The following is a 12,656-nucleotide window of genomic DNA, read 5'->3' as shown; positions in this document are numbered from 1 at the left end:
TTCTACAGAAATCTACTTGAATATATATATGTATATGTAATATATATATATATATATCAAGTAGATTATATAATACAGAAAAAGCACATTAATGGCAAAAATCTTTCCTAAAATGAAATCTCCTATGCCTCGCCGGCAGGAGCAAATTAAGTGTAAATTTTAATCCATGGCAGAACCATCTCAAGAAGATTACCTGCTCAGATTTTAGGTTCTTGGTGGCTCCTGACACACATACTCATACACACACACACACACACACACACACACACACACACACACACACCATATTTGACAAATTAGTTGGAATAACATATTCCTGAGTAAAAATTACCATTTCAAGAAATGCTTTTGAAGACATATTTTTCACAATTAAGCACTTTGCCATCTTATCATCTGTATACTGTCTTGGTTAGTTACACTTATTTGGGAAGACATACTCTCAACTGAGAAAAGTGCTTCCAGAACATTTGCTTGTGGGTATGACTCTTTTTTATTTTCTTGATTGATGATTGATGTGAAAGTATCTAACTAATTATGTGCTCTTTCCGAAAATACCATAAGCAAGCTAGTAAGCATCTTTCCACAATGGTGGATAATAGATAAACAAAACATTAAAGAGGGTGGAACTATCTGTATTTAGAGAAATATGAGGAAACAATGAAAATGGATATTTTCTATCTATTGAAATGACTGGAATTTAAATTTTCAAGTCCCCCACTAACCCACGCACTGAACCAAATACGATTATCTACTGTGGCACGTGATCAAGGTTTCTCATTGTAATCACTGTTTGTACTTTTCTTTCTCAAAATAATGGGCCATATTTATCTTTTTCTGAGCATCTTGTGGTATTTATTGTCCCCAGCAATTGTAGTGGCAACTTTCCATGAGGTTACATAATGCCTTTTCTAACTGTGCTTAGTTAGTGGCATAGTCACATTTCAAGAGTCAGTGGTGGGAGACAGCATTGCAACAAGCTACCCCCAAAAGTTCTGGTTTTCTTATTTTCCTCTTCCTGTAGAATTTTCTTCTTAGCCTAGTAGCTTAGATTAAAAATATATTCCAACAAGATAGGGCTATCCTCCTTGAGAGAGCATGTTTTTAGTAGGTACAAACCCTGTGTTGAGTTTCTATGCTAGTAGGGAAGGGAAAAGAAACAGATGAAGTGAACAGAATCAAGGCAAAATTTTATAATGTTCTCTCTATTTTAGTGTCTATCACATTGTATTCTCCAATATAGTATGAATGTACCATGCATATACAGATATTAAAGTTTTAGTCAATTATTCCAATCTTACATTTGATGCATAGCATTGATTGTCTGATATTCAAAGATTGAAAGTCATACTTCTCATGATGTTTTAAGTAGAAAGAGGTTAAAGTAGACAGGAAAGATATCTCAGTTCTTAGGAGCTCTCTCTGCACTATCAGAAGACCTGAGCTCAATTTCTAGATTAATCCATAATTGGGAGGCTCACAATTGCCTGGAATTACAACTTCAGCAGACCAAACACACACCTTAGGGACAGTTGCTTTCATACATGCATACCCATATGCAAACATATGCATATATACTTATCCCCAAATACAAAAATGATAAAATCATCTGGATTAAATTTTTCTTTTTGAATTTTACTAGTATAAGATTTTCAAAAGCAACATCTAACATTAAATTATATAAGTCAGATATGCAGGTATATTATATTTTCAAATATATTAATAATTATTATAGACAGGATTGAATTATTAAATATATTGGCCAAATGCAATGATTCTATTTTTGTCAAAAATCTTTCTCAGACTTTCTAGTTTTTCTTTATTTTGATATGGCTTGTTAGCATAGCATGAAATCTTCTCTACATGTGCATCTGAAGCCTGCAGCATTTATCATCTGTCTTTTTACATTGTTCAAGTGCATAATGGGAATTCTGATGTAAGCTGACAGGTCTGTTATTCCACATAAGCTTGAGTAACAAGCTCACAACATCTTTGCTGCTTTCGAAATTGAAATCAATGAACTTATATAATTGGATCAACATCATTTATATGCAAGTACTCATCACATTAGCACTATTAAATGATGGTCAATTTCTAATCTAGAGCATGCTTCAAAGCCAACACCAGGCTTAAAATGTTCACATGATCTAAATCACAGAATGCTTTATTTGACTTCCATTACAATTCCTGTTACACACATTGGTGCCTTCCTCTTTCAGTGATGTTTCCATAACTTTCTTGCTACCATTACAATTCCTGTTTTCTTTACCTGCATCCACCTCTCTGGGAAGATCTAGTTTCCTGTTCCATTTGTAAGGGACCCACATAAATGCCAAGCTGCACATCTTGGTTGGTTGTTCAAACTCTGAGAGCCCCAATTGCCCATGTTAGTTGGCTCTACTGATCTTCCTGTTCTCATTTCCTTAGAGGCTGAAATCCTTCTTCCTGTTCTTCCATGAGAATTCCCAAGCTCCAGCCACTGTTTGGATATATGTGTTTGCATCTGTCCTAGTCAGCTGCTGAGTGGGGCATCTCAGAATACAGCCATAATAGACTCCTGTCTGCAAATATAACAGAGTGGCATTAATAGTGTCATGGACTGGTGTTTGAACATGGGATGGGTCTCACATTGGGCCAGTTATTGGGTGGAACTTCCCTCAGTCTCTGCTCCATCCTCTGTTACTGGTTTTCTTGTAGAAAGGATAAATTTTCGGCCACATTTCTGTGAGTGGGTTGGTTTCCCTATCACTCCATTGGGGTTCCAGCCTGGCTAAAGGAGGTAGCATCTTTAGGTTCCATATTGCCAATGCTGTGAATCACAGCTAAGGTTATACTCATTGTTTCTTGGGTGCCTTATCCCAGGTCTCTGTCTCTTCTGGGAGATGCCTCTTACTACCCCACCTCCATCATTTGCAGATTTCCAATCATTCTCATGGTCATCTGGACATCCTTCCTGTCACTCCCCACACCTGATCCTGAAAAGCACCATTCATCATTCCATCCCCTCTTCAATCCAATTCCCTCCCTCTTTCTGTCACATAGACTATTTTATTCCCTATTATAAATGAGGTTCAAGCATCATTGCTTGTGCATTTCTTCTTGTTTAGCTTCCTTGGGTTTATGAAGTGTAGTATGAGAGTATGCATGTTGTTTTGGGACTTGGCTACCACACTCAAGATGGTATTCTCAAGACCAATCCATTTGCTTGCAAAATTTATGGTGTGTTCCTTTTGAGTTGCTGAATATTACTCTTTATGTGTAGGTCTATACCACATTTTCTTTATCCATTCTTTAATTGAGAGACATCTAGGTTGCTACCATTTTATGGGTATTATAAATAAAGAGACTATGAGCATAATGGGCAAGTGTCTTTGTGGCTTGGTGGAGCATCTTTTGGGACTATTACCAAGAGTGGTATAGAGGGTCATGGGGAAGAGCTATTCCCAGGTTTGTGAGAGACCACCAAATTGATTTCCAATGTATTTGAACAAGTTTGCATTCCTACCAGCAATGGAGGAGCATTCCCCTTGCTCCACCTCCATGCCAGCATGTGCCATCACTTGAGTTTTTCATCTTAGCCATTCTGATGGGTATAAAGTGGAATCTCAGAGTTGTTTGGTTTACATTTTCCTGATGAGTAAGGACTTTGAACATTTCTTTAAGTGATTCTTGGCTACTTGAGATTCTTCTTTCCAATTTTTTAAAAGGGTTATTTGGGTTATTGGTGTTAAACTTATTGGGTTCTTTATACATTTTAGGGATTAGCCCTCTGTCAGATGTAGGGTTGGTGAAGATCCTTTCCCAATCTATAAGCTGCTGTTTTGTTCAGTTGACCGTATCCTTTGGCTTGCAAAAGATTTTCAGTTTCATGAGGTCCCATTTATCAATAGTTGATCTTGGAACCTGAGCTATGGTGTTCAGGAAATTGTTTCCAGTACCAATGACTTCAAGGGTATTTCCCACTTTCCCTTCTATGAGACTTAGTTCCGTTTTGTTCAGGGTCATAAATATGGAACTGTTTTCATTTCTCAACCTGTAAACATCCAGTTGAAACACCACCATTTGTTAAAGGTACATTCTTTTTTCCATTGTATGGTTTTGGATTATTCATTAACACTCAAGTACCCATAGTTGTATGTGTTTATTTCTGGGTCTTTGATTTGATTCTACTCATCAGTGTGTGTTTTTATACCAGTACTATGCAGATTTTAATCACTAATGTTCTGTAGTACAGCTTGAAGTCAGGGATGGTGATTCCTCCAGAAGTTCTTTTAATGTTCAGAATTATTTTGGATATCTCCTTCTGTTCTGTTTCTTTTTCCAGGTCAAATTGAGAATTGATCTTTCAAGATTTATAAAAATAATTGTTTTAGAAGTTTGATGGAGATTGTATTTCATCTGTAGACTGCTTTTGGTTTGGTAGCCATTCTTTAGTGTCATGTTTCTGGCTAGATATTCTAAGTGCTACATTGAATAGATAGGGTCAGTCCCTGATTTTAGTAAAATTATTTTAAGTTTCTTTCCATGCAGCTTAATACTGGGTGTTGACTTGCTGTATATTGCTTTGAATATGTTTAGGTATGTGCCTTTTATCATTGATATCTCTAATACTTTTAATATAAAGTGATGTTGGATTTTATCAAAAAATTTTCAGCATCTAATGAGGTCATGTGATTTCTTCCTTATTTTCTTTCAGTTTATTTATATAGTGGGTTACATTGATAAATTTTCTTATACTGAGGCATCTCTGCATTCTTGTGATGAAGCCTACTTGATCACGATGGATGATTGCTTTGTTTTAATGTGTTCCTGGATTCAGTTTGTGAGTATTTTATTAAATATTTTTGCATTAATGTTCATAAGAGCAACTGGCCTGAAGTTCTCTTTGTTTGTGAAATCTTCATGTTGTTTAGGTATCAGTGTGAATAGGCCTCACAAAATGTGTTTGGCACTGTTCCTTCTGTTTCTAATTTGTGGAATAGTTTGAGGAGTATTGGCATTAGCTCTTCTTTGTAAGTAGTGTAGAATTCTCCACAGAAACTATCTGGCTCTAGGCATTTTTTTGATAGGAAGATTTTTAATGATTGCTTCTATTTATTTATGGGTTAAGGGGCTATTTAAATAGTTTTCCTCATCTTGATTTGATATTGGTAAATGGTATCTATCTAGAAAATTGTCCATTTTTAAAGATCTTCTTTTTTGATCCAGTCATACTGGTCTTCTAATAGTCTTCTTGTATGTTTATAGATATCTCTTTCTTTACGTTGGGAAAGCTTTCTTCTATGATTTTGTTGAAAATATTTTCTTGGCCTTTTACCTGGGATTCTTTACCTTCTTATTCCTATAATTTTTATTTTAGGTCTTTTCATGGTATTCCAGATTTCGTGTCAATTTTTTTTTTTTGGATTTAACATTTTCTTTGACTGTTGTTTCATTTTCTTCTATTGTATTTTTTTATACCTGATATTCTCGCTTCCATCTCCTGTATTCTGTGGGTGATGCTTGCATCTGTTGTTTCTCTTTCCTTCACAGGTTTTTCCATCTCCAGGATTCCCCCAGTTTATTTATTCTTAATCAATTCTATTTCCAATTTCAGGTCTTGCATAATTCTTTTATTTCCTTCACCTATTTATTGGTATATTTTTTGTATATCTTTAAGAGAATCATTTGTTTCCTTTTAAAAAGACCTTCACCTGTTTGATTAATGTTTCCTGTATTTCTTTAAAGGATTTATTCATTCCCTGTTTTAAGGCCTCTATTGTCTTTATGAAACTGGGTTTAAGATATTTTCTTCTACTTCAGTTGTTTTAGGATGGTCAGGGCTTGTAGTAGCAGGGTAGCTGTGCTCTGAAGGGGTTATATTTCCATGGCTTTTTGCTGATTGTGTTCTTTTGAAGGCCATTTGCTTTCTGGATGGCTTTTGTCCCTGGACATTGCTTTTGTAGTAGGTATTAGGAAGGGGTTATCCAGATTTCTGATGGGTATCCTTAGGCTGTATGTTTCTGAATCTGCAGGTCTGTATGGTTAAGATACAAGGGGTTGCTATGACTCAGGAGCTGAAGTTCTGATGCAGGTGTGCAGAGAGATGGTTGTAGAATGAAGGTCTGCCTGAGTTAGCAGGCTGCTCAGGGCAGCTTGTCATGCTTAGATTGCTTTTCTGTATTTTTAAGTTAGACTATTAGGTTGCTTATTTGAAATAATTTTGATTTAAACCAATGCCTATGAATGAGTATATGTCAGTGCACTACTTGTATGCTCTAACTGAAGGAGCAAAAGTAGGTATCACATCCCCTGAAGTCAGAGTAACAGTAAGAGAACTATGAATAATCTTAACCACAGAAAAATTTACTCAATTTTACTCTATTAATAATTTTTTGGTGTGAGTAATTATACCCTTAAAATTTCTGCTTATCTGTCAGAGGCTCCTGGATCCCCTGCAGTGTTTCACCCTCTTTGTCAGACCCTTCGGGGTCCCTTGCAGGGTTTGACCCCTGCTGAGCCCTGGTGATGCTTGTGTAAGTCTTTTGTTCCTAGCAAAGGAGCAGTCTGGTCTGGTAGTGACATACCAGTTCCTGTCTTTTGTTTTCCCAATCTTTTGTGAGATTTAGGCTGGTCTTCCTGGATTTCTCCCCAGTAAATTCAGGGCACTTAGTCGGTCTTTTATTACTGAAGTCTTGAGCCAGGGTTTCCCACTGTGCTTCCCAGATTTTTTCCACCTGGTCAACTTGGGGTATATATTCGGTGAATAAAGCCACAGGAGCCCCTTCCTTTCCTTGCTTAACAGGAGTAACCCATGTGTGTGTGTGTGTGTGCGTTTGCTTGCGTGCGTGCATGCGTGCGTGCGTGGGTGTGTGTTCTTTAATTCCGCAGGCTTACGCCTGATTCTTGGTGCTGTGTCCCTGTGGTCATCAACACTTATTTATATTATAGAACATCTAGTAAGTTTTAAAATGAATTTTATTTGCTTATTATAACTTTTAAAATTCCTTTCCTGATTATTTCAATTATCTTCTATTTATTTAAAAAAAAAAACCTATATTGTTCAGTCTCCAAGTATTTGCTATGCTTGAGCAATGGTAGCAGCCAGCCAATAAATGAGTTGACTTAAGGCTCGGTGGGGAGTCGGTGTGGCGGCAGTCCCAAGATGGTGCCTAGGACTGCAGCTAAGTCTCATGACTAGCACCTGACTTCCTCACACACCTGAAACTAGCCACGTCCATTGAGAGTTGCGCAAACACAGGCAGGACAGACTAGAGCAAACCATCCCACAGCTAAAATCAAACCACAGAAACAAACAGAATGACGCGCTTTCCACCAGATGAATCTCAAATTTCCAGTGTAGAAATGGAGTGATATGAAATGTCAAAGACCCCATTATTTAGTAAAGAAAGGACATCCCCAAGTATTCTAATTCCACATGTGGACAACAAAATACTGTCTAGCCAGCAAATGCTATAAGGGCAGCAGGTGGCTGTGGCTCTGTCCCCTGAAGGAAAGCCAGCAAGGTCCACTTGTAGCAGGTGCTGCGTCCTCACAGGAGACTCAGTCTTTTGGGACCTGGAGTTCTTGCTTGTAGTAAAAACTGAGCCCACAGACGATAGCCCAGCGAGTGCTCTGTCGGAGACACCACCTCTGGAACCAGGGTTGCTGTTGTGGATCTGTTCAAGTGTAAGATGTCTTTAAATTAAGGAGTTTTAAGGCCACCTGGGTTCATGTTTTCAGTGCTGAGAGGTGAAGTCCAACCGCAGGGCCTTTTTACCCACTGAGGATGTGCTCCTGCTTCAGTGAGAGGCAGCATCTCCTTTTGGCACCACAAAGTTGATGTCTGAAGAAAAGGCCTCCCACACTAGCTCTGGATCGCCTTTTCTTTCACAGCTGCTGGTGGTGCATCCATGCTCAGAGCAATGACAATGCTCTCCCCATCTTCTGCTTTAACTCACTTGAGCTCTGGCTGCTCTGCCTGGTCACCATTCTGGTGCTTTGTGGGCAGGGAGGCTGGTACTGATGCATGGGTGGCCAACATATGGAGAGGACTTGCCACTGCATTGTTCACCTGGCTGTGCACTGCTGTAGGCATTGGTACCACATGAGTTCCGTTTTGCATTACAGTTTTTATTGGAAGCTGGTGTTGACCTAAAGGCGTCTGCTGCACTATGGTCACTGTCTGAACAGGGGTGCCCTGTGATGTCTGAATGATTCGGCTAGCAGCGCCAAATGTGGCTGGGCTAATTGCAGGGACAGGTTCTACTTTCACTCTGACTTCTCTGTGGTCGCCATTCTCTTGTGGTTCAGTCTTAGGAGGAGCCAGCACCGCAGCCTCAGTGAACACAGGTCACTGTGTATGTGTTTGCTGTGTATGTGTTTGCTGGGGCCAGTCCAGCCACGCCGGTGACCGCCACTGTTGGTATCTGATGGACAACATGTACAGTCTGCACGACCGGTGACTGAGAAGTGGGTGTGGTCACTGGGGTTGTAACAGTATAGGTGACAGTCTTAATGGCTGGGGGTTGCTGACGCTGGACAGTAATTAAGTTGGGCTGACTAGAGAGAGGTGACCCTGGTGCACTCTGGGCAAACCTTGCCTCCTGGATGACAGCAAGTTTGGGCTGTTAGGCATCGGGCTCAGGCTCCAAGGGGGCTGAGGAGCCTTCCCTCGACAGGCTCTCCAGGGTCTGGGCGCCACTGGAGTGAGCAGACAGCACTCCAGCATGGTTGGGAGAAGCCGGGGCACTCCTGGAGGAGAGCAGTCCCAGGTGGGTTCTAAAGCAAGGCATGCCCCTAGGCCGTCTTTTCCTAAAAGCCTGCTCTACCAGCTTGCTCTCGGAGGCAGAATCTATCCTCCAGAAGGAGCCTTTGCCTGGTTCTTCCTGGGAACGTGGCACTTTGATGAAATAACTGTTCAGAGAGAGATTGTGGTGAATTGAATTCTCCCAGCCCTTGTCCGCAGTCCTATGGTATGGATAGTTTTTAGTGATATGTGTGTAAATCCCATTTAGGGTAAGTTGTTTATCAGGAGCCATTGTAATTGCTTGTACTATCAACTGTGCATAGGAGTAAGGTGGTTTTGAGTCATCCTTTGGGCTGTCTCCACCTGAAGCTTCCTTTTCATTTTCTGGCTGTGAATTGTTAGCCATTAAATTGAGGTCAGATGGTATCACATGGCCCATTTTGTACCCTGAAGATCCGGCTCCCTGGGGGCTGAATGGGCAGAAGTTTGCAGCACTGATAGTTCCCATGGGGGAGGGGAGGGGGCTGATGAGGTGGGCCATCGTCCATATCAACTCCACTAGAGTGTACGATCACCATGGAAGTGGTGGGAAAGGGGAAGTTTAAAGGTGTCGGCCAGAGCTACCGGATCACAAAGTCTGCTGCAGCACAAAGAGCCCTCCGCACCCTCAAAGCTAACCAGCCTCTGGTTCCTAACAGCTGAAGCTTCCAGATTTACAGGCAGCAGGGCAGTGGTCCAGAACCATAACAGCACACCACAAAGGATGATTCAAGCCGACACAGAACACATCCTTAGCTGGAGGACTGGCTGATTAGATTGCTGCCGTTGCCTCATGGTAGAAAGAATGGGCTGGACTTGCTGGACTTGCCCTATGCCTGATTCTTATTAGCATCCTGGCCTTTTGGTGCATGTGCTGTCTACCGTTTCGTCAGCACAGAACTCAAGCCTTAATGATACAGGCTTTTGCAGTGGTGGAGACAGGACAGTCTCCTCAAGTGTGGCTTGGCATGCTAGAGAAGTAGTCAATGATGGGTAAGACCCCCTGGGCGTGTCACCAACCTAAGACAGGAATCAAACCTAAGCTGTTAGTCTCCCGATGACAGGTAAGGGGCATTGCTGCAGGGGGCACCTAAGACAGACATTCTCTCTGCCAAAAATATAAAGAAGGGGGAGATGTGGGAAGCAGGTGTGGCGCCTGGGACTGCAGCTAAGTCTCATGACTAGCACCTGACTTCCTCACACACCTGAAACTAGCCAGGTCCATTGTGAGAGCTGCACAGGTGCACCATGACGCAAGATCAGGCCATGTGACGTGGACCTATGAACTTAGATTACACAGTCTGGACTGAGGAGGCAGAGTTGAAGGAGGATATAAGGGAGTGTGCTCGGGGGCTGGGTGAGAGAGAGAAGAAAGGAAAGGAAAGATTCCTGTTTGCATGTTGTAAGGTTCCTGAATAAACCGCTTTGAGAAGAACGCTGTGTTGTTGCTCTTTTCTGGGGGTCGGAGACAGAAGCGACAAGGCCCAATCCATGAGATGGAATCCTTACAGTATATTACTGTAAGGGTGATTAAGTACCTAAGAGTTATAGCCCAAGGACTTAGAGTAAAACAAAACAATAGTGTTCTAAATAAATTATTAAAAAAATATAGTGAAAAAAATAGCCATTAATGATATTATGCTATTCTCAAAGATCAGTTTCTTGTTCTTTGTTCTTGTTTTTCAGAAGATTCCTCCTGAAGAAGATGGCAACAAATATAGAGAATTAATCAAGATGTTATGTGTCTTGGCCAGCTCGTCCATCCTGCAGGACAATCAACGAGGGTGCAGAGGGTACCTGGAAGAGAATGGGGGACAAGAGACACAAAAAAGGACACCAAGAGTCTGGCCAAGGCGACAATTTTATTTTTTTCCAAGGCTGAATTTATACCATAACAGGGGTAACAGAGAGGAGGGAAGAGGGAAACATTTACACAGGCCAAGGACACAATACTCGTGTGGTCAGCTGATGTCAACAGGATGTTGGTTTCTCAGAAAGGTTACAGGTTTGTCATATCACTGGGTATCCTGACCACCAGATTTGTATTAGTATTCTGCAGCTGGCTGGGGATTTTCCATGAACCCAGTCATACTTAACTCTAATTATACTATTAACATCAGTAACGGAGGGTTTTAAGGGCATCACTCCCAACAGTTATGCAAAGCATGAGAGATATTGAAATACTGAGACTTAACTGGTATAACTCCATCAAATAGTACTCCTCAGAACTCAAGGAACCCCATAAGAAAGAAGGCAGAAAGTGAGGCAGAGATAAAATTAATGAAGGGCAGAGATAAAATTAATGAAGGGCAGCAGGAAAACAAGATCCTCTATGATGACACAAGCAAAGTTCATATGAACTCACAAAGACTGAAACTGCATTCATAGAAGCTGTAATAGTATGAACAAGATACTCTATACATATAGCATCATGTCGAGTTAATGTTTCTACAGCATTTATGAGCACAGGAACAAAAGGATCTCTGATTCTTGAGCCTTCTTTTGGTTTCTTTCTGAAAGTTTGCCTTTTCATTTAAAAAAGAATGAGTGAGTGATTGAATGAATGAATGAATGAATAAATAAAAAGCTAGCCAATAGTGGAAAAGTTAACAACTAAACTGATACTTATACTTCTTGAGAGAGGTATAAGTTTTTTTATAATAAATCAATCACTATAGGACAGACCTTGTGTTAGGAAGAATTGAAAAATATATAAATGAATTCCACTGTGTGTGTGTGTGTGTGTGTGTGTGTGTGTGTCTGTGTGTGTGCATGTGTGAGTGTGTGTTTTTGCGTGCATGAGTGCATGTGTGAGTGCTTGCATGATTGTGTGTGTGTGTGTGTGTGTGTGTGTGTGTGTGTGTGTGTGTGTGTGTGTGTGCATGTGCCTTTATTGGCCTACTGTTTTTTTTTTTTTTTAGGTATAATTTTACTTGGTTTTCTTGGTTGTTTTTTTTTTTTCGTTGTTGTTGTTTTGTTTGTTTGTTTGTTTGTTTGTTTTTGGTAAGGGTGTTGAGAATTTTATGAGTTTTTGTTTGTCGTTTTTGTTCATTTTTGTTGTTTGTTTGAGAAAGAACATAAGGTTGAGTGTCTAAGGACAAGATAAGGAAGACAGTTTTGAGGGGAGTATATTGTCAAATGTATTTAAATTTAAAAATAGTTTTAAATAATAAAAATATATTTTTAAAATAGTGAGAAAAAAGAGGTATGGGAAAAGAAGTGGCCAGGATCAGGAAAAACAAATCAGAGGATGCTCTTAAGGGAGGAGCTATCAAGAGTACATTTTAAGGAGCACTTCCACCCCTGTAATAATGGAAAGACTGATTTTTATAATATTTTTATGATGGTGAGTAGTTTTCCATCATGTGCTTTAGCTTACAGTGGTACCATGGAGAAAATCAAAGCAAATAAACAAACAAACAAAAACACATGGAGCAGCCAGTTAATGATTAGGACCATAAATCAGGAGTTGCTACTCGGCCACAGCACAAGAGGTTTCCTCACAATCCGTACCAGAATTATCAGCATGAAGGTATAATGTCATGTCTTCAGGCCTTGGAATTTGCCCTCTGAAAATTGAATGCTGTCTTTTAAGTTTTGGCCTGTTTTCTGACAAAGCTCTCAGCAGATGTAAGGTTTGTAGATAACTTTTCTCAATCCATTCATTGTCTCGTTATTTTATTGGCTTTTTCTGTCAAGATTATCTCTACTTCAGGCAAACCCATGTCTATTTTTATTTGTGTTACTTACTCTCTTATAGTCATAGACAAAAAAAAAAAAAACCCAAACATTTATTAGAGCAATTGAAGAACATTCTCTAGTTTTTCTAAGAGCTTTGTATGTCAAGAAGTCTTTTGTGTTTAAATCCTTTGTCAATTTGGATTTTTTAAAA

The 12,656-nt window shown here is 39.9% G+C and overlaps 1 pseudogene; it reads right to left on the bottom strand.

Moving 5' to 3' along the window:
- Window positions 1-7,542: 7,542 nt before the first annotated feature.
- LOC116895449 lies at window positions 7,543-9,266 on the bottom strand (annotated as a pseudogene).
- Window positions 9,267-12,656: the final 3,390 nt, after the last annotated feature.

The sequence above is a fragment of the Rattus rattus genome, chromosome 3 (assembly GCF_011064425.1).
Source record: "Rattus rattus isolate New Zealand chromosome 3, Rrattus_CSIRO_v1, whole genome shotgun sequence".
In the NCBI taxonomy this organism is placed as follows: Eukaryota; Metazoa; Chordata; class Mammalia; order Rodentia; family Muridae; genus Rattus; species Rattus rattus.
The sequence above is the reverse complement of the archived record's forward strand: the minus strand, read 5'-3'. Positions and strand labels throughout refer to the sequence as shown.